We start from the raw sequence: 25,084 nt of genomic DNA, 5'->3' as shown, positions 1-25,084 counted from the left end.
TTGTTAAAATGAATGCCTATTACCTTTAAAAAAGAGTAAATATAAACTGAAAAGAAGAAGTACTCTTAGAATTTAAACTATTTTTAGATCTGAGGCAAACAGAACTAATAGGATATATAGATACATGAGAGGGGATTTATTACGGGAATTGGCTCCTGTGATTATGGAGGCTAACAAGTCCCACAACAGGCTATTTGCAAGCTGGAGATGCTGGTATGCTGGGAGTGTGGCTCAGTCCAAGTCTGAAGACCTGATGGTGGGGGTGCTGGTGTTAAGCACTGGAGCCCAAAGGCCAGAGAGCCTGGCGTTTTGATGTCCAAGGCCAGGAGAAGAGTGTATCCCAGTTCCAGAAGAGAGACCGTTTTTGTTCTACCCAGGCTCCCAGCTGATTGGATAGTGCCTGCCCACATTGAGGGTGGATCCTTCCCTTTTAGTCCACTCAGACTCACATGCCAATCTCCTCTGTAAACACCCTCACTGACATACCCAAAAATAATGCTTTACCAATTCTCTAGGTATTCCTAATCCAGTCAAGTTGACATCTAAAATTAACCATCACAGTTTCCTTTCTATGTTCTCCTTCTTTTATTCCATCTCCCTCCCCAGGCTTTGTTTTTATTATTTTATATTCTTTTTATATTTATATTCTTCCTTAGTTTGTTTTTTGCTTTCTATTTTCTTTCAAGGAATGCAATTTTGTTTTTGTACATATTTGAAACCACTATACTGTCTGAGACACTGTATTCATTTATTAACATTCTCAAAGCACCTCCCAAATAGATGTCCAATTAATTGTTGCTGAAATAAATTTAATTCCACATAGAAAATAATTGGATAGTATCATCCTGATTAAAACACTTCATAGTTGTGACATGAAATAACTATTCTTCTTCTTATTATTGGAGACAGGGTCTTACTCTGTTGCCCAGCCTGGAGTGAGGTGGCATGATCATGGTTCACTGCAGCCTCAACCTCCTGGGCTCAAACGATTCTCCCACCTCAGCCTCCCAAGTAGCTGGACCACAGGTGTGTGCCACCATGCCGGGTCACCATTAGGTTTTTAAAAAATTCCTGCAAACTATTTTTTCCTCACATGGATATTGTATATTTGGTCATGTTTTCCTTATATGAATTTTAAAATTTATATCACTCCTTTCTTTTTTTGAGACAGAGTCTTGCTCTGTCATCCAGGCTGGAGTGCAGTGGTGTGATTACAGCTCACTGCATCCCTGACCTCCCAGGCTCAAGCAATCCTTCCAGTGCGCACCACTACAGCTGGTGTTTTTTTATTTTTAATAGAAACTAGGTCTCACTATGTTGCCCAGGCAGTATATCCTTTGAATTCACACATTTTTATTGCCATAAAAATGCCAGAGATCATTAAAATAAAAATATCCTCTCTCATAGAAACTAAGGACTAAAAAGTTAGGTGATTTGTTCAAAACTGAAAAGGTGTTAAGTGACAGTATTAGAACCATACTTTTTCTTTTTTGTTTTTTTGAGATGGAGTCTCACTCTGTCGCCCAGGCTGGAGTGCAGTGGCGCCGTCTCGACTCACTGCAACCTCCACCTCCCAAGTTCAAGTGATTCTCCTGCCTCAGCCTCCTGAGTAGCTGGTAGCTGGGATTACAGGCATATGCCACCACGCCTGGCTAATTTTTGTATTTTCAGTAGAGATGGGGTTTCACCATGTTGGCCAGTCTGGTCTTGAACTCCTGACCTCAAGTGATCCACCCACCTCAGCCTCCCAAAGTGCTGGAATTACAGGTGTGAGCCACCACGCCTGGCCAGAACCATGTTTTTCAATCCAGTATATTTATACCATGATTTCCTCCCTTAATTTGATTTTTATACTGTATTCTATTCATAACAGTTAAATTAAAACAGCAGTTATTTCTGAAAAAGCTCCATCAAAATTAATACGTTGATTACCCATTTTTAAAGGTGCCATTGTAGGTTTCTGTTGCTATGTGATAGGATTGATATTTTAAGTGCCTGGTAAAGTGCAACACACCAAGTGGACATTCAGTTGAAGGCTGTTTTATGATGTGTATCATTTGTGCTTTTTATGGTTAAAATCAAATCTAAAATGTTGACAACAATGGTTGGTATATCAACTTTACTCTTCCATTTTATAGCTCATCTTTTATATTTAGAACTCTGTACCTCTTCATTAAATTGTACATTTTAAAAATATGAAAACAGCAGAGAGAATAATAAATCTTTACGTCCAAACCTAATGATGCTACTGCTGCATACGGAGAAATACACATGATCTTTTCTCTGGGAAGAATGGCCTATTGCAAACCACCACTCTCTTCTATTTGCACATAAAGGTAGAAACTACAGTGGCATTAAGAGCATTTTTCCTTAAGACATGCTCACATGATATCTAGGAGGCCACTGGTAAGAACGTTAAAACTTAGTCTCTGCTAGGAAATAAATACATCAAAAGATTTGGTATTTTTTAGTTTTGATGAAACCATACTGTTATCATCAATTTAAAATAGTTTTCTATTTGGCAGATTTTATCATTTGGGCTTTAATTAAATTTTGAGAAAAAACACTTTCCTAAAACAAAACTGAGATTTTTAAAAAATATAAAACATACGCAGAAGCATGTTGCACCAGGAGTCCATATCAGGAGTTACACTCCTAGAGGCAGGACTCTCTAGAGTGAGTCCTAGAGATTGTATACATAGCAAAGCTACACCCTTATTCTGTTGGATGGCTCGTAAGTGTTGATCGGGTTATATCTTTCTACACTAATTTTCACTATTTCTCTTAACAATCATCCTTTATAATCATTCTTTATATCCAAATAGTATATATCCTGTACTATTTGCTCTGATTTTGACAGGGAAAGGTCCTTCATAAGAATTTTGTTCTTCCATGAGAAGAAAGCATTTTAATGTCTCTAGCTCATTTTTCCCTCAAATATCCCAAATACAGTAAAGCCATCTAAATTCCCTAACCCCATATCAAAAACAGTACACTGAAAAACTCCAAAGACTTTGACAGCGACAAGGCTGCCATTCATGTGTTCCTTCAGCAAGTGCCAGACGCTGTTATGAAAGTGATAAGACACTGTCCCAATTCTCACAGTGTGAAGCAGTGAGCAGACTCAACAGAATGCACAGGATGAGAGTGCCAGAAAAGCGACGTCCTCAGGGCGGGAGCAGGGGACGCGGCAACGTAGTCTGCGAGAATGCGGGAAGGCGGCAGCGAAGCGGCCGGTAGGCAGGGCCGCGACAAAGTGGGGAGGAAACTCATCCCGGGCAGGCGTCAGCGTGGCTGGGAGAGCGCAGCACGCGCGGACAGAACGGGGGCAGGCGACAGGAAAAGGTGTGAACGCGCGGCTGAAAGCGACTGGGACCTGGGTGATCCGCGCGCAGGGAGCAGAGCTTAGTCCTGCGGAAGCCGCAAGCAAGACAAGGGCGTGGGTGGGAGGACTGGAAGGTCAGCTGGTAGATGGGGGACACTGAGGGCGGACAGAGCAACTGGAAGCTTGCTGCAATCGACAAGAGAAACTAGGAGGTTAAAGAGTCACTGGCTTTGAAAAAGTCAAAATACTTCCGAGGTAAAACAAAACATTTAACAACCCGCCGAGGAAAAAAGTGGAGGCTGGCACACACGTCACTAACCATAACGTGGAGGTCTTTAAAGTAAATCATGATAAAGTTTTTGTTGTTGTTGCTTGAGACAGGGTCTCGCTCTGTCGCCCAGGCTGGAGTGCAGTGGAACGATCTCGGCTCACTGCAACCTCAGCCTCCCGGGTTCAAGCGATTCTCCCACCTCAACCTCCCGAACGAGGGCTTAATACGTTGCTGAAGCTGGTCTCGAACTCCTGGGCTCAAGGGATCCGTCAGCCTCGGCCTCCCAAAGTGCTGGGATTACCGGCGTAAAAGACCGCGCACCTGGTCCAAATTTAATTTTGTGATGTGGGGTTAAGACAGGGGAAAGCCCCTAGGCTCGGGGAGTCAGGGGGGAAAGCTCTCCCTCCGGCATCTAAAAAAATGCCCACCAGAAAGGAGGAAAAGTGGGCTTCTAAGTTACCTACTCTTCACCCCACTGGCTGCATTTCAGGTGGGCAGCGCCGCCAGGTGAACACTCAATCCACCGCAAACATACGAACACTCTTTTCAATATCAGATTACCATAAAGATAGAGGAACACACCCTGAGCAAAATCCTTCCTGTCCAGTCACCTTAAAGCCTCTTTCATTGTTCTCCGCGACGCAGCCTGTAAAACTGCCAAAGGATCGCTGAGGCCAAAGTCCACGCGCTGCGCAGGCGCACCATCCGCAGCTTTGGCGAAAGGCGGGGCAGGAAGGACGTTTCCCAGAAGGCCCCTCCATCGCAGCTGCCCTTCCTCCCGCTCACAGGCCGCGCGACGTGACTCCACCCACCACGCTTCTCGGTCGCAAACAGCAGTTTGCCAGCGCCCCCCTGCGGTCTGGCTGGGCACTGCGAACATGCACTCAGGGCCAGAGCGAGAGAGTAGGCCGAGCGCGGCGAGTCCGGCAGCCGCCGTCGTCACCTTAGCGCGCCGACAGTGAGCCAAGCGAGCGAGGGAAGGGAGGAGGAGGGAGACGCGCGGGGAGGGGAGGGGAGGGGAGGGGAAGGAGGAGGCTAGACAAGGCGGGGGAAGGGGGAGTAGCGGTGGCGCAAGTCGCGCGGAGCAGCGCAACCCGGGTCGCTCCCTGCTTCGCCGCCGCCTCCGGACCGAGCCAGCGGAGTCAGTGTCCCAGAGACCCTATAACACCACAAAGCGGACGAAGGAGTCCATGTTGGGGAACTTGTTGGCGGAGTGACTGGGACCTGGGAACCTGCTGTGTGGCCGCGGCCGGACCGAGCGCCTCGACCTCGGCCTGAGGTAAACACTGGTCGACCCGCGGGGTGGATAGGCTTAGGCAGCTGTCTGGGCTAGACGAGGGTTAGCGGCCGGCGCAGAGCACTGGAGCGGGCCTAGGGCGACGGGAGGGCTGACAAAGTTTCGGAATCTCGCGCGGCCCGTGCGACGTCGTGCGCTGGGAGGAAAGTTGGAGCTGCCTCTCGAGGTGGGGGAGGCTGCGGCCGGGAGGGCCGCTTTCCCTCTCGCTGCCCCGCGAGGGAGGCCCGGCCCGACCCTGGGCCGCCGCCGCCTCTCTGTCGCACTCCGTCCCATTTCCTCCTTGTGGCCTACGCGCCTCCCGCCGCCTTAGCCGGCGAAGCCCGTCCCCGCCCGGGTGCAGGGTCCTACAGGGGGACAAGGGGCTCCACGCCAGAACCGCCGCAGACGCCCTCCTCCCTGCGGTGGAAACGTGTCCTGCTGAGCTTCCGGGCGCTCCCGACCGCGGGGTGGGCTTTTCTTGGGAGACTTTGGTCGCGAGCGTCCAAGCCCGCTAGTGAAACCAAACTTTACTACGCCGTGACCTCTCGTGTGCGCGAATGGGGAAGAGCCGGCGCTTCTAAGCATCAGCCTTTTTCACTCCGTGATCTGAACTTCAAACTACTCACCCACCCCCAATGTTTTAAATTCGCTACCTGGGCTGACAACTACGGGGCCGGGAGATATAAATTTAGCCTAATCGGTCGCCCCTCCTCAGACTTAGGAATTTTGAACCATTAGAAAGATTTCTTACAGATGGCTGGCGGTCTTGCCACCAACACATATTTTGGAGTATTGTTTCAAAAGTAGACGCTCGATTTAGAGTACTAGATTTAGACATTCACAGATTCAAATATTGAATTTTGAAATACCTTCAATATATTTCCGTACTGTATTACATACAGTGTCTACCAGCTGACTGTTGTTCATTCATTTTGGGTTACATTTTGGCTAACATGCTACCACTCACCTAAGATACGTAAGCAAAACTGCTGAAAAATGTTTTTAATGCTTTGTGTAGTAGATGCTGATGTTACATTTTCTCCGCTTTGGGAATTTCCCCCGAAATTTGGGAAAAGCATATTAATAAATGCATTTTTTTCGTTTTAAAAAGAAAAATTAATTTCTACATATCACTACCTGCCTCAGCAGCAGAATATCAGGGCAGTACATTTTAAAATAACGGTTTTTGTATTTTATTAGTAATTGTATTAAAATTTTGACATGTAATCAAGTCTGTTTCTAAACAATTGCTTTCTCTTTCCTGTTTGTTTGGCAGTTGGCTTGATCATCTCACTATTTTGGTCAAAAGATGCAAGAAAAAAGTTCATGGGCCTTTTGTTTTTGTTGTTTTAACTCGGTGGGCAAGAGAAATGAAATCTTGAAACTGTCTTTGGATTTCTTGTGTTCTATATTATCCTATCGGATAATCTGAATTTACATTTTTTATGCAATGTGAGTTTTTTAAAAATAGTAGTTCTTTTTTTTTTTTTTTTTTTTTTTTTTGGAGACAGAGTCTCGCTCTGTAGCCCAGGCTGGAGTGCAGTGGCCGGATCTCAGCTCACTGCAAGCTCCGCCTCCCGGGTTTAAGCCATTCTCCTGCCTCAGCCTCCCAAGTAGCTGGGACTACAGGCGCCCGCCACCTCGCCCGGCTAGTTTTTTGTATTTTTTTAGTAGAGACGGGGTTTCACCGTGTTAGCCAGGATGGTCTCGATCTCCTGACCTCGTGATCCACCCGTCTCGGCCTCCCAAAGTGCTGGGATTACAGGCTTGAGCCACCGCGCCCGGCCTAAAAATAGTAGTTCTTAGGGTAGCTGTATTTTAGCTGTATTTTTTGGTGCTTGCAAATATTTTAACAGTCATTCAGTTTTTCACATTCAGATAGTGAACTTTTTGCCTGAGAGTTTGAGTACATTTTAAGATTTCATTGGGGTAAAATTTGAATGTTTGCTTACTGTAAGTATACTCATGCTTTAAAGACATTCTTCAGTATGAAGGGGAAGAAAACTGTAGAAGAAAATTTAAAGTTTCTAAATATGTTGCCTGAAAACATGTCATGGAGGATATATTACGGAGAGTTTTTTTACTTTTTCTGTTAATACTTTCGTGTGGTAATGGGGCCAGTGTGTTAAGATCAAAACTTTCCAGGAGTTACTTAGCTCCCTATCGTCGTTTGGCACCAGCTAGGGCTTAGACAGTTTTCTTGAAAAGCTGTGCTTTTATTCACAGAGATAGGATGAATCAGTGCAGTTACATGATACTGTTGATTCATCATCAGTAACATCTTTTAGTAATCAGAAAGTGCAGTGTTATACTACCCATCAACTTAATACTGAACTTTTAAAGTATATCGGAGATAGTCGTAGCATATTAAAGAAAGTAGCAGGCATAAAAGTAATAAAAGGGAAGTCAACTGTAGATTAATTTTCATTGTAACTTCCCTTTAGCAAACCCTGCTATCACCTGCTCTTGTCTTTTAATGATGTAAATTGTACCTTGACAAGGTTTACCTTGCCCAGTGAAATAAACTTAAAATCCAGATTTTTAATTATAGTCTGTCCCCCAAAATAAATTAATAGCCTTGCACCTTGTCTTGCTTCTGAGCAGTAATACTGTTAGTAATACTATTACTCAGCAGTAATACTGAGTAGAGCCCAGAGTTAAAATATCCAGTATCATTTTCTTGCTATTCCCAAAACTCATCTTTGCATTATATATATATTTTTAGTTGTATCTATGAACTTAATATATGAATTCCTAGTACATAGACACATAAAAATTCAATACAAAGCATAAAAACACAACCACTATTTTGCTTTCAGAAATATCTTCCTAAAAAGTCACTGTGATCTTTGCTGATCTACAGTCTTTAACACTCCATAGCCAGAGTGATCCTGATAAAATGTCAGGTCATGTAACTTCTATTCTCAGATGACTTCCCTTCTCAGTCATAGTAAATTCCATACTCCTATGGTCTACAAGGCTCTATGATTTGAGTGTCTTCTTCCTCTCTGACTTCATCACCTCACTGTTTCTCCAATCTCCTTTCCCCTATGCTGTTGTGGTCTTTTCTAACTACTATGCATAAAACAACAGCCTTCCCCCCGGTATTTCGTATCTGTTTTTATACCAGATTTTTCTCCATAGCATTTATCATTTTGCAACATGCTGTGTAATTTACTAACTGAGGTTTATTGTTTATTTTCTTCACTCTAATTTAGCTTCTGTGAGGTCAGCATTTGTCAGTATTGGTCACTGTTTTGTCCCTAAACACCTGAACAATGCCTTACATGTAAGTTAATGAATTAACATGCTTTCAGCTATAAACATTACAAATAGTGATTGTGGTTTGAAAGTTTAGACTAAGCAAGTCTCTGTGGCATAAACTGCGCAGTTACTTATATCCATGCGCGTGAGCCATGTTCATTTCAGGGGTCCTTGTTTTTTGTTGTCATTGTTTGTTTTGTTTTTGCTTTCAGATAGCATCTCACTCTGTCTCCCAGACTGGAGTGCAGTGGTGTGATCACAGCTCTCACTATGGTGCCCAGGCTGGTCTCAAATTCCTGGGCTTAAGTAATCCTCCCACCTTGGCCTCGCAAAGTGCTGGGATTGCAGGAATGAACCCCCACACCCAGCCTAAGGGGTGTGTGTTTTTAGAGGAGTGTGACAGTATGTGACCTTGAAACTATCATTTGTCTTAATATAGAAGGAGCTAAGAATGCCTCAGCTAAGAGTAGAGCAGTGTAATAGTTTGTTTTCACGCTGCTAATATACCTGAGACTGGGAAGAAAAATAGGTTTAATTGGACTTACAGTTCCACATAGCTAGGGAGGCCTCAGAATCATGGTGGGAGGAGAAAGGCACTTCTTACATAGTGGTGGCAAGAGAAAATGAGGAAAATGCAAAAGCGGAAACTCCTGTTAAAACCGTCAGATCTTGTGAGACTACCATGAGAACAGTATGGGGGAAACTGCCCCGTAATTCAAATTATCTCCCAACAGGTTGCTCCCACAACACGTGGAAATTATGGGAATACAATTCAAGATGAGATTTGGGTGGGGACACAGCCAAACCATATCAAGCAGTATAACTATCTTATTGTTAAAAATGTTGTCATTTAGAAGCCATATTAATTTCTTATAGTTCCAGAAGGCAGAACTAGGATTGTGGTGATATGTATTGAAAGGGAGGAGAGAGGCAGCAAGAGGAGATCTGGGAGAATTAGTTAGCAGGCTTTTCTAGTAGTCTGGGAGAGATGAGGATAACTTGAATTAGGATGATAATTGTGGAGATGGGCTCAGTGGATGGGATTTGAGAGCAGCAGCCTCAGTTAATAGATTGAAAGTGAGGGAGAAAGAAATTTGAAAGAGATTGAAAGTGAGGGAGAAAGAAATTTGAAAGATGACTTCTGGATTACATTCCTAGGTTGTGCCAGATAAGGACAAGAGCTCTTTTGGTTTTAATATATCAGGCTTAAAGTACCTTTGGAGCTTTCAGGTAGAAGTTCCTGTAAGTAATTAGATACATGGTTCTAAAATCCAGAGGAGGAATATGGGCTGGAAATAGAAAACTGGAGTCACCCATACAGATAATTGGAACTATAGGTATGGATGAAATTGCCTAGGTGAGGGAATATAACTTGGGGGGAAAAAAGCTTAGGATGGAACCACAATGACCTCTAACATTTAGAAAACTTGGCTGGAAGAATGTGAGCTCCCAGAGAATACTGTGAAGATCAGAGAAGTAGAGGGTGAGTGGGGTGTTACAGAAACCAAAGGAAGAGAGTGTTACAAGGAGAGAGAAGTCAAGAAGAGAGAGTTGGGTCAAGTGTTGATAAGAGTTTAATAAGGTAAGAACTAAAAAAAAAATGTGTTGACTGTAACAATGTGAAGTTCATTGGCCTTCTGAACAAGCAGGACAGTAAGGTGATGCTTCTATAATTGCTTAACTAGATCTAAAAGTATTGAGATCAAAGTTTAATTATCACCCATATTACAGAAGACAGCTAATGTTTATCAGATATTTACTATGTGTCAGCCACTCTGTTGTAGACATTTTACATAAATTTTCATTTGATCTTTTCAGTAGCCTTGCAATGTTGAATGTGTTAGTCCATTTTACAGAAATGAGTCTGGGGTTCTGGAGAAGTTAAATGACTTAAGTGTCAGAGAAGTTGCTAAGTATCTATACCTGGGTCCATCTGACTTTCAGTCTTCGGTTGTTTCACTGATCTAGAGGCCTGTCAACCTCTAGATCAGTGCTGTCCAGTAGACAGTTCTGTAATGATGGAAATGTTTTGAATCTGTATTGCCCGGTGTAGTAACTGATAGTGACGTGGTTGTTGAGCACTTGCAAAGTGGGTACTGAATAGTGGTTATCATATTGGACGATGCAGAATTAGACCAAAGGTCATTGACAATCTCCTAAATAATAAAGCAGGGTCTTATAAAAAGAAGAGGTGAAAATACATACTGTCATACTGTTCTTCATTTAAAAGGAACACTGCTTTGCTTATCTTCTGTAAGTGAATTTTATAGGTAACTGTAAAAAAAATTCTCAAAGTTTCAGAAAAGTTCCTAGTACAGTACAAAGAACTTTTCCCCCTTGAGTCTTTTGAGAGTAAATTGTAGAATCCCACTTAAGCTCCATGTACTCTACAAAGACCTTTTTTCTCCTAAACCAGTTGAGAGTAAGTTGCAGGTACAGTCTCATCACCTCAAACAAGTACAAGGATTTTGTGTTGCACAACTACAGTATAACCATCAAAATTAGGAAACTGGCATGGTGCAGTAGCTCACAGTTCGAGAACTTTGGGAGACAGAGGCAGTAGGATCACTTGAGCCTAGGAGTTTGAGACCAGCCTGGGCAACATAGTGAGAACTTGTCTCTGCAAAAAAGAAACAAAACTAGGTGTGGTAGCATGCACCTGTGGTCTCAGCTACTCAGGAGGCTGAGATGGGGGGATCACTTGAGCCCAGGAGGTTCAAGGCTGCAGTGAGCTAAGACTGTGCCACTGCATTACAGTCCGGGCATCAGAGCAAGACCCTGTCTCAAAAAAAAAAAAAAAAAAAAATTAAGAAATTAATCTTCCTATATTATTAGAATCTAACCTCAGACCACATTCAAGTTTTGCCAGTTTCCACAGTAATTTCCTTTGTAACAAAATTCAGAATTCTGTGTTGCATTTAACTGTAACATCTTTTTAGACTCCTTCGACTTGGAACAGTCCCCCAGTCTTGACTTTCATGACCTTGTTTGTACTCCTTAAAGCTTATAGATTAGTTCTCTTCCAAAATGTCTCTCCATTTGGGTTTGCATGATACTTTCTTTTTTTTTTTCCAGATGTACTTTTCTTTCTGTAGGATGCCATATATTTCCTTATGTTTAGATTCAGGTTGTATGCTATTTGACAGTAATGATGTTGCGTTTTTCTCATTGTGTCCGATCAAATGGCATACAATTTCTGTTTGTCTCATTACTGATGACGTGATAACTTGATATCACATAGTGTGCACTATGATAACTTGATTGAGGTAATATCATCCAAGCTTCTTCACTGTAAAGTTACTTTTGTCCCATTGGTAATTAACATGTATTTTTGTGGAAAAGTATTTTGAGACTGTAAAAATAGCCCATTCCTTGTTAAACTTGCTATTTATTTATTCCGAGATTGTCTTAGCTTTGGCTATTGAAAGCCCTTCAAGATAGTTTCTGTTTTCTTTTGACTTGTTCTTCATACTTCCTTTTTTGTTTTTTGAGGTGGAGTCTTGCTTTGTTGCCCAGGCTGGAGTGCAGTGTGGTGATCTTGGCTCACCACAAACTCCACCTCCCAGGTTCAAGTGATTCTTGTGCCTCAGCCTCCCAAGTAGCTGGGATTACAGGCATGGGCCACTACACCTGGCTAAATTTTGTATTTTTAGTAGAGACGGGATTTTGCCATGTTGGCCAGGCTGACCTTGAACTCCTGACCTCAAGTGATCTGCCTGCCTTGGCCTTCCAAAGTGCTGGGATTACAGGTGTGAGCCACCATACCCAGCCACTTCCTTCCTTTTGGGCATAAGAAAATGAAGCTTACCTTGTACTTTCCCTGCCCCAGCACTGGAATCAACCATTCCTCCAAAGAGTGGTTGCTTTTAGTGGAGAAAGGTATTTAGCAAACAAGATTTGGATGCTCTAATTATTTCGATGTCTGTGTGTAGAAAACCATGAATTGGTACTAATTTCTCCAATTTCAGTCCACAAGATTTGTTCTCTTTTTTTCCATTACCAAATTTATAACTCCCTTCTCATGAGGAGAACTCTGACTCATTGTCATTACTTACTAAATTTGATAAATCCCCTGCATATGGCCAGTTTCCCATTGCCTTAACTTTTTTCTCTACTTAGGCTCTGACATCCTGTCCTGGGATGCACCCCTTACTCCATACTTCTTAGATACCCCATACTGAAGATTTTACCATTCTGTTTGAGCTCTAGTACCTTAATCTGGGTTCCCTCACTATTCCTAACATGGGCATTTTGCTCACTAACTTGGTCTCCAATGCCTCCAGCCAGAATAGCAGCATACAGACGTGTTCTTTTAAAGTTTATACTTACTCCTTTTTGTAAAAGATTATTATAACAACACTTTTAGTGAAAATTAAAAGTGTTCTCAGTCTTCAAATTTAAACCCTTTAGAGTACATTTAAACCCTCTTGAGACTCACATCTCTGTTAGGGATAAGACTAAACTTCCTTTTTTATCCTTTTTTTACTCTAGACTTCTCAGATGTACTTTTAGGGTTGTCTTTTTATTGTAATTTTGACAATAAGGTAAAAATTAGTTTAGTCTTTTGTGTGTGCGTGTGTGTGTGTGTTTGTGTATGTGTGTGTAGGTTTAGGAGTCAGTCAGACCTGGTTTTGAACTCTGGTTGTCCTAGATGACTGTCACCTTTTATAGGCGATCTAATCAGTATCTCAATTTCCTCACCTAATTTTTTAATAACATTTATCTAAGTCCAGTGGTAATAGCAACTAACTCTGTCTCTTGTTCATACTCTTAAGTTAGCTCTGTTTAATGGGTGATTTTTAAGCCTTTTTAATGCGGTGTTCTATTGTTCAGTATTGACGGTGTTTTAAGTTTTTAAATGTACCGTGTTCTGGTATTTTGCGGATTAAACGTGGAAAGGCATGCCAGAATGTGTAGTTCATTACCTAGTATGTTGTAGGCATTCACTCTACCCATAGTTCTGAACTCCAGGTTTGTTGATGTCTATGTGTCTATTAGGTCTGTGCCCTAGGGGAGCTTAGCTCTAATCAGGCCTTCTTTATTGATATGTAGTCTTCTTTCCATTTTCTCCTGACTGGTTTCCCCTACTTTCCATCTCCCCACTGCCGCCACCTTTCTGCTACTGCATTAAGCTCAAAATCCCCAATTTAAACATCTTATAAACAACTTTAAAAACAGATAAATGGGAGAGAGGTGGACTTGAAGTCCACCTAAGAAAACACAATTTAAGTCCTAATTTAGACTGAAGAACATTAACTTTTTGCACTTTATTATTTTTCTTTTTCTTTACTTGCCTCAGTCGTTAGTTACTCCCCCACTGGTACATTTAAAAAATGTCTTAGGAACTCTTTGCCTATTTCTTAAATTTGGCACTTAGCATATGCTATCTTGTTCATCTTCTGTATCCTATGTCTCCAAGTCTACTCTTTGTACCAGGAAGGGATACAGTATCTTAATCTGTCTTTTTATTCCAATACCAGGCTTAGTACCCTGACCACAGTAGTTATTTAGCAGCTTAAAGCAAACCAAAACAGAAATACAAACATGAAAGAGAGCGGCCAAAACAACACTGTTTTAAAAATTCTCTGGGATCAAACAGTTTACAAATAATAGGTCTTGTTTGTTTTTTTTTTGTTTTGAGACACAGTCTCATTCTGTCACCCAGGCTGGAGTGCAGTGGCACAATCTCGGTTCACTGTAACCTCTGCTTCCCAAGTTCAAGCAATTCTCCTGCCTCAGCCTCCTGAGTAGCTGGGATTACAGGCATGCACCACTACACCTGGCTGATTTTTGTATTTTTAGTAGAAACAGTGTGTCGCCATGTTGGTCAGGCTGATCTCGAACTCCTGACCTCTGCCCTCCTCAGCCTCCTGAATTGCCGGGATTACAGTCATGAGCCACCGCACCCAGCCCTGATAGGTGACTTTTTTAAATGTAAATATACTTATAGCACTATTTTGTATGCCTAGATGGCTTGTCAAGAAGAATGTTTCGGTAAACTGTTATAATGGGGAATAAATATTAATGACTCAAAAAATTCATAAGCTATCATTCACCTGAAAACCTCATCATAGAAAACCCATCAGATAGGACAGTTTTAATGTAATAGGTCGTATTTCTTTAGGAACTGTTGTGCGTGTCCAGTTACTTAATGCATCAACATAAGTAATGTGAGGGAGATGCATGAAAGGAAATAGCTTCGTTGTTTCAAAACTGCCACAGAACTAGATATAATTAAAACTGAATGGAGGGTAAACAAATCCAATTAGACTCTTTAAAAAGGTTTAAAATATAGTTCATATTAATATAGCCATTCCAACCATCTTTTATTATTGTTTGTATTGTTTGGCGTATCTTGGTCTATACGTTTAACCTATCTTTATTTTTAAAGGGAGTTTCTTGTAGACAGGCATATAATTCAGTCTTTCTTTAAAATCCAGTTTGATAATCTCTTTTAATTGGTGTGCACAATTATTTACATTATTTACATTTAATATAATTATTACTGTTTGCTCCTCTATTTTCTTCCTTTTTTGGGAGGTGTGGGGAGAGACAAGGTCTCACTCTGTCCCCTGGCTGGAATGCTATGGGATGGCCGTAGTTCCCTGCAACCTTAATCTCCTGGGCTCAAGTAATTCTCCTGCTTCAGCCTCCAGAGTACCTAGTACTACAGGTGCATGCCACCACACTCGGCTAATTTTTTAAATTTTTTGTAGAGGTAGGTGTCTCATTGTGTTACCCAGGCTAGTCTTGAACTCAGCCTCAAGCAATCCTCCTGCCTCAGCCTCCCAAAGTGTCTGTCCTTTTTTAGATTATATGAATATATTTTGATATTTTCTTTTCTTTTTTTTTTTTTTTGAGACGGAGTCTCGCTGTGCTCCCAGGCTGGAGTGCAGTGGCGTGATCTCGGCTCACTGCAAGCTCCGCCTCCCGGGTTCATGCCATTCTCCCGCCTCAGCCTCCCAAGTAGCTGAGACTACAGGCGCCCGCCACCACGCCCGGCTAGTTTTTTGTATTTTTAGTAGAGACGGGGTTTCACCATGTTAGCCAGGATAGTCTCGATCTCCTGACCTCGTGATCCACCCGCCTCGGCCTCCCAAAGTGCTGGGATTACAGGCTTGAGCCACCGCGCCCGGCCGATATTTTATTTTCAATGTATCCCTTGGTTTTTTAACTCTTATCTCTTCGCATTATTTTTTAGTGGTTGCATTAGAGCTTCATGCTTCAGTTGAGTAGCCAGTAACTAAATATGTGACTCTTGCACTTGAAATGTGGTTAATTTGAATTGAGATGTACTGTAAGTATAAAATACACACTGGATTTTACAAAAAGAATGTAAAATAGCTCATTAAACAATTATTAAATCGATTACATCTGTAATAATTTTTAAATTTATTACATGTTGAAATGATAATATTTTGGACATATTGGGATCTACCATTCGATCCAACAGTTCCACTACTCAGTACCTAAAGGAAAAGAAGTCATTGGATGAAAAACACACATGCACACACGTTTATAGTAGCATAGTTCGCAATTGCAAAGATATGGAACCAACCTCAAGTGCCCATCAACTAAGTGAATAAAGAGAATGTAGTGTATATACACCGTGGAATACTACTCGGGCATAATGTCTTTTGCAGCAACTTAGATGGAGCTGGAGGCCATTATTCTAGGTGAAGTATCTCAGGAATGGAAAACCAGATATTGTATGTTCTCACTTATAAGTGGGAGCTAAGCTATGATGATGCAAAGGCATAAGAATGACATAATGGACTTTGGGCTGGGCACTGTGGCTCATGCCTGTAATACCAGCACTTTGGGAGGCCGAGGTGGGCGGATCACTTGAGGCCGGGAGTTTGAGACCAGCCTGGCCAACATGGTGAAACCCTGTCTCTACTAAAAATACAACAATCAGCCAGGTGTGGTGGTGCGTGCCTGTAATCCCAGCTACTCCAGAGGCTGAGGCATGAGAATTGCTTAAGCCTGGGAGGTGGAGATTTCAGTGAGCTGAGATCGCACCACTGCACTCCAGCCTGGGCAACAGGGCAAAACTCTGTCTCAAAAATAAGTAAGTAGAAGGATACAGTGGACTTTGGGGACTCAGGGTGAAGGTTGGCAGGGAGTGAGGGATAAAAGACTACATACTGGGTACAGTGTAACGTTGCTCAGGTGGCAACTGCACCAGAATCCTAGAAATCACCACTAACGAACTCATTAATGTAACCAAGAACCACCTGTACCTCAAAAACTATTGACATAAAAATAAATTTTAAAAAAGATTTTTTTCTTCATGTTTGCTTTGTTGCAGTTGATTATGATTTATTTATTTGTTTATTTTTGAGATGGAGTTTCGCTCTTTTCGCCCAGGCTGGAGTGCGGTGGCACGATCTCAGCTCACTGCAACCTCCGCCCCCACGGGTTCAAGTGATTCTCCTGCCTCAGCCTCTTGACTAGCTGGGATTATAGGTGCCCACCACCATGCTCAACTAATTTTTGTATTTTTAGTAGAGACGGGGTTTCTCCATGTTGGCCAGTCTGGTCTTGAACTCCTGACCTCAGGCAATCCACCTGCCTCGGCTCCCCAAAGTGCTAGTATTACAGGTGTGAGCCACTGTGCCCGGCCTTTGATTATAATTTATAAGCTTGTTTTTCTATTGCATTTATCCTATTTGGTGTTCTCTGAGCTTGGTGAATTTCTAAATTTGTGCCCTTCTTCAACTTTAGGAGGCTTATGAACCTTATTTCTTCCAGTATTTTTTTTTCTGTACCAATTTCTTTCTGTTTCTGGTACTCAAGTGACAGAAATTTTGATGTTGTCCACAGGACCCTGAGACACTCTATTTTTTTTCTTGTTTTATTTCTCTCTTCTTCAGATTAGATCATTTCTTTTAATTTGGCGTCATGTTCACTGACTTCTTTGCATTTCTATTCTGTTATTGTACCCTTTTTTTAGACATCATATTTCTTACCTCTAAAATTTTAATTTTTTATACCTACTATTTCACTGCTGAGAATTCTGTCTTTTCTTTTTTTGAAAGTGTTTATTTTTTTCTCCATAGAGCATAGTTATAATAGGTGAAGTCCTCAGTAATTCCAATATTTGAGTTATCTTGGTGTTGGCAGTTATAGATTGTCTGTTCCCTTGAGAATTGGTCACATTTTCTGGTGCTTGGAATGTCAAGTAAGTTGGAACTGTATCCTGGATAATATTATGTTATATTGACTCTAGGCCGTGTAAATAGCCTTCTAGAGATGTTTTGTTTTAGCAAATAGCCCATTAGATTCAGACCATACATTTTGGTGGGGTTTTTTGTTGTTGTTGTTTTGTTTTTGAGACAGGATCTCTGTTGCATAGGCTGGAGTGCAGTGGCATGACCATAGCTCAACCTCCCAAGTAGCTGGGGCTGCCTGTGTGCACTACCACACCTGGCTAATTTTTTTTTGTTTGTTTCTTTGGTAGCAATGAGATCTCACTATGTTGCCCAGGCTGGTCTTGAACTCCTGAGCTCAAGCAGTCTTGCCACCTTACCTCCCAAAGTGCTAGGATTACAGGCATGGGCCATCATGCCTGGCCTCAGACTGCAAACTTTGTCTTACCTTTTGGGGGTGATAGTTCACCTTTAGTTTAGTTTTCACAGCCTTTGCTGTATTGCCCTGGGTCTGTCCTGTGCTAACTGAATGCTTGCATAGCTCAGCTAGGACTTGTGTAGATTCATGCAGAGAATTAAGGAATCCTCTTGATCAGACTCTCCAGGATTTTTTCTCTACCCTGCAGTGTCCCCTTTTCCTGGTTCCTTTGGCTAGAAATGCCCAGAAAAATGGGGCTTCTCTCAGACTTTTAGCTGCATGTGCCACTGCCACCATGTAACCACCCTAAGGACAAAGCTATCAGAGAAAAGATGAAAAATAAAACGGGAAGACTCAATGCAGTTTGCTTCTCTAGGTTTTTACTCCCCTCCACATTTCACCCACTTTAATTTACTTTTCAGAGTATAGTACTTAGATGAATTATTTAGTATTCTGCCCAGATTTTTTGAGATAGGCTGTAATGGGGCCTACTTTGTGTTAGCCAAAACCATATTCTAAAATATATCTGAAAATAAAATTTGAATCAAATATTTATAAAACTTAAGAAATTTGAAAACCAGTAGACTAGGGAGAATGCTCCAAATTTTCAGACTGAATAGCCCTGTGAACAGCCTAAAGTTAATCTGTAGCTAGAATAACTAGGGGAAATGAAATAAAAAACAAAAACGTATTTATTCAAGGATGACAGATTGTATTTATTCTTCAGAAAATGGGAGAACGGTGTTTCGGTTTTTGGATCTTTTTGGGAGACAGGAATCTCAGCTCTAAGGGGCTGTTTGTTTAGGGGTTATTTTGATACAACTTTAAGGGACTTGGATTAATATCAAGGTTATTTTTTGGCATGGATTTGTAAAACTTGTCTAAATTATCACATCATTTAGAATAGTTTGTTTTAGGGATGTGTTCATTCATCATTTTTGACTCTTCATCCCTGTTTCCTTTCTCATTAACATGTCTTACTGATATACTTTATGGTGTCGAACAAATCATATCCTGTGTTAGTCATGGCGAACATAGCAGAAGACTGACCAGTTAGAGATTTCACTTGAAAAAGTAGTTGGCAGTTTGTAGCATTTATAATAAGATTACATTTAGGAGATAATCCCAATATCACTCAATCTCTAACAGCATCATTTTGGTCTGAGTTGTCTCTTCCAAAAACAAACTATATATACTCTTTAACAATTATTTCTTTATTTTGTTAATTTATAAATCAGCTGCCCTGTTTCCCTAAAGCAAACTATTCTAAATGATTTGATACATTAGGTTATGTCTTAAGACATTGACAACTGGTATCTTACTAATATCAGTTTAGTTTTTCCTATTAGTGTATTTTGGGAAGAGGAATGCTAATGGTATTTTGGAACCTGGTGGAGCAGGACAGTCTTGATCCAGTTGTTCTACTCTCAGGTTCTTTGCACTAAAAGGGCATGAAAATCACTCACTAAATAGAGCTAATTTAAGAGAATGGAACATAGAGTTAACTGCTATTTATTACCACTGGACTCAGATAAATGTTACTTAATTAGTTACTTAAATACTGTAAGGAGATGGTATTCAGGTGAGTTGTTGGGTAACTTATGACCAGTATCTGGTTAGAGTTGTAGTATTTCATAGGAGTAGGATTGTGAAATTCTTCTTTAAATTATGTGTAAAATATTCATATGAGGGCACATTGATACATATACATTTATGTAACATAATTGTACTTATTTCTGAGATAGCTAGCAGGATGAGTTTGTGTTTCAGAAATTCATATAATAGGCATAGCTAGAGAAAAGAGTAGATGTTGTGTTTATACTGTGCAAGATAATTGCTTTTTTCCATCTGGGTTTTATAATAGCTACTTGTACCAATTTGTAAGGGATTAGTATGAAGAAAGTGATCAATTCTCGAGAAACCAATGAAAGTTAACTTTCAGCATTTTGCAAAAGAAACTAATTTCTGGAATTGAAACTCTGTAAAGTTTTAGAAATCTTGTTTAAACAGAACGGGGTAAAATTTCAGAAGCAGTGATTTGAACATCATCCCTTTTTTCCTATTAAATCCATTCTCATTTTTCTGTGACAAGCATTTTTATGTGGTCATTTATTTTCACTAATTCTCACCCTTTAACTCTTAGGATTTTTCTGTGGTTTCAATGTGTATGCCCTCTCCAAAATTCTTGTTGAAACTTAATCCTGAATGCAACAGTATTAAGTGGTGGGGCTTTTGGGAGGTGATTAGGCTGTAAGGGCTCTGCCCTCATGGATGGAATTAGTGCCTTCTATAAGGGCTGGAGAGAACTAACAGGGCCCTTTTATAAGGCACTAATTCCATCCATGAGGGCATAGCCCTCACAGCCTAATCACCTCCTGAAAGGCCCCCACTTAATACTTGAAGATGCAGTAACAGGTGCCATCTTGGAAGCAGGGACCGGATCCTCACCAGGCACTGAACCTGCTGATGCCTTGATCTTAGACTTCTTAGCCTCCACAACTGTGAGAAATTTCTATTTTTTATAAATTACCTGTCTCAAGTGTGTTTTTTGTTGTTGTTGTTGTTTTTGTTTTGTTTTGGTACAGCAGCACAAATGAACTAAGAGAGCTTTGTTTGTTATTTGGACAGGCGTTATCATTTCTGCTTAGAAGTCTTTCCAAGGTACACCAAGTGTTAAAGTAAAAATACAGTTGACAGTTTTCCTGTTTTTCTTAAAAGGATAAAAATTCACCAGTTCTTCCTCTACTTCTGTACTTCCACCCAGGATGCCTTTCTTGTCTTTGTTATTCTGCCTCCCAGATGTGAAAATACAGTGCTGTTGATCCCAAGTGCTCCTGTAGTCTTCTTGGGAGGTTTGGTTATAAAATGAGTCTGTAACATCTCATTGCTCTTTTGCTTTTTGTCTCTAATAGGCATAAAGTTTAGTTTTCTACATGTAAACTCTACTTTTCCACACGTATAACTCTTTCCTTTAAAGTACCTGTAACATGCATTCAGAAACTGCCTGGTGGAAATAAAAATAAGAGAGCTTTAGGTTTGCCCTTAGCATATAAATTAGTTATGTCATTGTACTTTAGTAAATGGGGATGAGAATCTTGAGGATAAATGAAGATTATGTAATCAACTCTTTGTATTCTGTTCTCCATACCTTAAGCAGGGGTGGGGTTATTAGACAACAATTGCATAAATATATTGAAGGCATCAAAGGACATATGCTACTGTTTACAGTTGTTTCTTATTTGGAAAATAATGGAAGCCTGTCATATATAATGATTTTTCAGACTGTCATGGTAAACTATCCAGGCACATAAAAGGCACTCATTTTTATTTTCTTAAATAAAGTATTGCATTGTAAATACATTCTTCCCATAGAGTGGATGACTGTCACATAAGAGTGTAACCTAACTGGGAGTCATAATAGATGTCTTCCTTCGGTGATCACCCATGCTATCATTAGGATTTTGGAACTGATCTGTTTCTGCACCTCTGCCTTAGAATTTAGTGGAGTTGTTAAATTGAGCCTGTTGTTTTTCATCTCTGTATCTCGACAGGTTATGGGTATCTGTTGTGTCTCAGACTTGTCAGTGCTGTAGAAATGGAGAAAGCAGAGATAAAACATTCAAACACCCCCTCCCAAGCTCATCTTGTGGCGGTATAATTTGGGTGGCTTCTGTGTTGGCAGTAGTTATAAGAATTGGAACAACTGAAAGTATGAAGTTGACAGTGAAAAAGTGCCTTTCTTGAAAATGTTAACAATTTATATTTTAGTTCATAATATTTTCAAAAAATTGCTCTCATGTTAGTCCTGTTAAGAAAATTTAACTTTTATTATATACAGTAAAATTGAGCTTTTTGAGGTATATAGTTCTGTGAGTTTTAATACATGTATAGATCTGTATTACCACTACAGTCAAGATTTGCAATGGTTTTATCACCCCCCCGCAAAAAAAACTGTGTTGTTCTATCTCTGTAGTCATACGTTCCCCTAACCCAGGTAACTGCTGACAAGTTCTCTATCACTATAGTTTTGCGTGTAAATGCAATTCTAGAATATGTTGCCTTTTGAGACTGGCTTCTTTCACAAAATAGAATGCCTTTAAGATGCGTCCAATTTGTTGAATGAAGTGCTAGTTCGTTCCTTTTTATTGCTGAGCAGTATTTCATTATATGATTGAATGTACCATAGTTTTTATTTTGATAAGGAGCAGAATATAAATTTGTTCTTTTCATGTACTTTTTTTTTTTTATATGAGGATAATGCTGGATTCATAAAACGATTTGGGAAGTGCTCATCTTCCATTTTCTGGAAGAGATTGTGTTGATTTGGTGTTATTTCTTCTTTAAATATTTGTTAGAATTCACCAGGGAAATTACGTGGGTCTAGAGGTCTCTTTTTTGGAAGGCTTTTAACTACAAATTCAATTTCTTCAAATAGTCCTAAGGCTATTCAGGCTATCTACATCATCAGTCTGGCAAGAGGTTTAAATTTTATTGATCTTTTCAAAGAATGAGCTTTTGGTTTCGTTGATTTTTATCTGTTTTTCTGTTTTTGATTTCATTGATTTCTGTTCCTTTATTTTCTTTCCTTCTGCCAGTTTTGTATATAGTTTGCTCCTTTTTTAGTTTAAGGTGCAAGTTTAAATTACTGATTTGAGACCTTTTCTGATAGAAGAAATTTAATATTCTAGTGCTTTTGCTGCATCTCACATATTTTAAATATGGGTATGTTTGGGTTCAGGTCTATTTTCTGTTTGTTCCCTCTGTTTTTGTTCCTCTGTAAGCTCCTTCTTTGGGTTATGTAAACATTTTTTTAGTATTCCATTTTAACTGGCCAACCTGGACTGATTTGAAGGGAACTGGGTATAGTAGTTACCCCCTTTTCCATGTGGGAGCTATTCCAGGTAGATGCCTGAAACTGCAGATAGTACCAAACTCTATGTATATCATGTTTTTTCCTATATGTACATACTCATGATAAAGTTTAACTTATACATTAGGTGCAGGAAAGATTAACAACATTAATGAATAATAGAACAATTATAACAATATACTACAATAAAAGTTATGTGAATGCGGGCTCTCTCAAAATATCTTACTGTATTTTACTCACCCTTCTTGAGATGAAGGTAGAGTGACAGAAGACATTGACTAATGTTTTTAGTGGTAGCTCTAAGAATTATACATACTTAACATTTTAGTCTACTTAGAATTGATATTTTACCACTTGAAGTGAAATAGAGGTCTTACCACCATGTATGTCCCTTTACCTTCCTCCCTTTATGTTGCAGTTGTCTTGTGTTAAATGTACATATATAGGCATACCTCTTTTTATTGTAGTTCAGTTTATTGTGTTTCGTAGATACTGCATATTTTACAAATTGAAGATTGTGGCAGTTCAGCATCAAGCAGGTTAGCCGCCATTTTTCCAACAACTTGTGTTTATTTCATGTTTCTTTCACAGTTTGGTAATTCTCACAGTATTTCAAATATTTTTGTTTTTATTATATCTGTTGTGATCTGTGATCAGTGATCTTTGATGTTACTATTGTAATTATTTTGGGGCACCACGAAGAGCGCCCATATAAGACAGATAATTTATGTTTGCCTTTGTGCTGACTGCTCCACTGACCAGCTGTTCCCTCGTCTCTCCCCTTCTCTTTGGACCTCCCTATTTCTCCACAATATTGAAATTAGACCAAACAGCCTTATCACTGATATGAAGAAAGTTTGATTGATCTGGGTAGAAGGTCAAACCAGTCATAACATTCTGTTAACTCAAAGCCTAATCCAGAGTGAGGCTCTAACACTCTTCAAGCCTATGAAATCTGAGAGGGATAAGGAAGCTGCATAAGAAAAGTTTGAAGCTAGCAGAGGTTGGTTCATGAAGTTTAAGGAAAGAAGCCATCTCCATAACATAAAAGTGCAAGGTAAAGCAGCAAGTGCTGATGCCGAAGCTGCGTCAGGTTATCCAGAAGACCTAGCCAACATCATTTATGAAAGTGGCTATACTAAACAAAAGATTTTTAATGCAGACGAACCAGCCTTCTATTGAAAGAAGACACCATCTAGGACTCATAGGTAGAGAGGAGAAGTCAGTGCTTGACTTCAAAGCTTCCAAGGACAGGCTGACTGTCTTGTTAGGAGCTAATGTAGCTGGTGACTATAAATTTATAAACCTGTACTCATTGACCATTCTGAAAATTCCAGGACTCTTAAGAATTACGCTGAATCTATTCTGTGCTCTATAAATGGAACAACAAAGCTTGGATGATAGCACATCCTTTTACAGCATGGTTTACTGAATATTTTGAGCTCACTGTTGAGACCAAATGCTCAGATAAAAAGATTCCTTTCAACATAGTACTTACTCATTGACACCTAGCCATCCAAGAGCTCTGATGGAAATATTTAGAGATAAATGTTGTTTTCATGCCTGCTAACACAACATCCATTCTTCAACCCAGTGATCAAGAAGTAATTTTGACTGTTAAGTCTTATTCTGTTAGAAATACATTTCATAAGGCTACAGCTGCTTTAGACAGTGATTTCTTGGATGGATATGGGCAAAGTAATGGAAAGGATTCACCATTCTAGATGCCATGAAGAACATTTGTAATTCATGGAAGGAGATTAAAATATGAACAGGATTGTGAAGAAGTTGATTCCAACCCTCATGGATGACTTTTAAGGATTCGAAACTTGTGTGGAGGAACTAACTATTACAGGTGTGGTGTAAACAGCAAGAGAACTATTATAGAATTAGAAGTGGAGCCTGAAGACATGACTGAATTCCTGCAATTTTATGATTAAATATTGAATGAAGAGTTGTTTCTGGGGAATGAACAAAGAAAGTGGTTTCTTGAGATGGAATGTGTTCTTGCTGAAGATATTGTGAACATTGTTAAAATAGTATATAAACTTAGTTGAGAACACAGTGGCAGAGTTTGGGAAGATTGACTTCAATTTTGAAAGACATTCTGCTGTGGGTAAAATGCTGTCAAATAGCGTCTCATACGCAGATAATTTTTTTGCTAAAGGAAGAAGTCGGTCAGTGTGGCATACTTGAATGTTATCTTATTTTAAGAAATTGCTGGCCGGGCATGGTGGCTCAAGCCTGTAATCCCAGCACTTTGGGAGGCTGAGACGGGTGGATCACGAGTTCAGGAGATCGAGACCATCCTGGCTAACATGGTGAAACCCCGTCTCTACTAAAATACAAAAAAAATTAGCCGGGCGAGGTGGTGGGCGCCTGTACTCCCAGCTACTCGGGAGGCTGAGGCAGGAGAATGGCGTGAACCCGGGAGGCAGGGCTTGCAGTGAGCTGAGATCCGGCCACTGCACTCCAGCCTGGGCAACAGAGCCAGACTCCGTCTCAAAA

At 40.4% G+C, this 25,084-nt stretch overlaps 1 protein-coding gene across 2 annotated transcripts in view; it reads left to right on the top strand.

The window, feature by feature from the left end:
* Window positions 1–3,149: 3,149 nt before the first annotated feature.
* Window positions 3,150–25,084, top strand: part of SCAF11 (SR-related CTD associated factor 11) — an 80,091-nt gene continuing 58,156 nt past the window's right edge. Inside the window, exon 1 of one of the 2 annotated variants that reach the window (XM_025401828.1) lies at window positions 3,150–3,380. The gene's annotated coding sequence lies outside the window, so the exon portion shown is untranslated. Of the gene's footprint in view, window positions 3,381–4,534; window positions 4,876–25,084 lie in introns of those variants that run through there. The other variant, XM_025401829.1, reaches the window with a different exon arrangement.

The sequence above is a fragment of the Theropithecus gelada genome, chromosome 11, assembly GCF_003255815.1.
Source record: "Theropithecus gelada isolate Dixy chromosome 11, Tgel_1.0, whole genome shotgun sequence".
NCBI classification, from domain to species: Eukaryota; Metazoa; Chordata; class Mammalia; order Primates; family Cercopithecidae; genus Theropithecus; species Theropithecus gelada.
The sequence above is the reverse complement of the archived record's forward strand: the minus strand, read 5'-3'. Positions and strand labels throughout refer to the sequence as shown.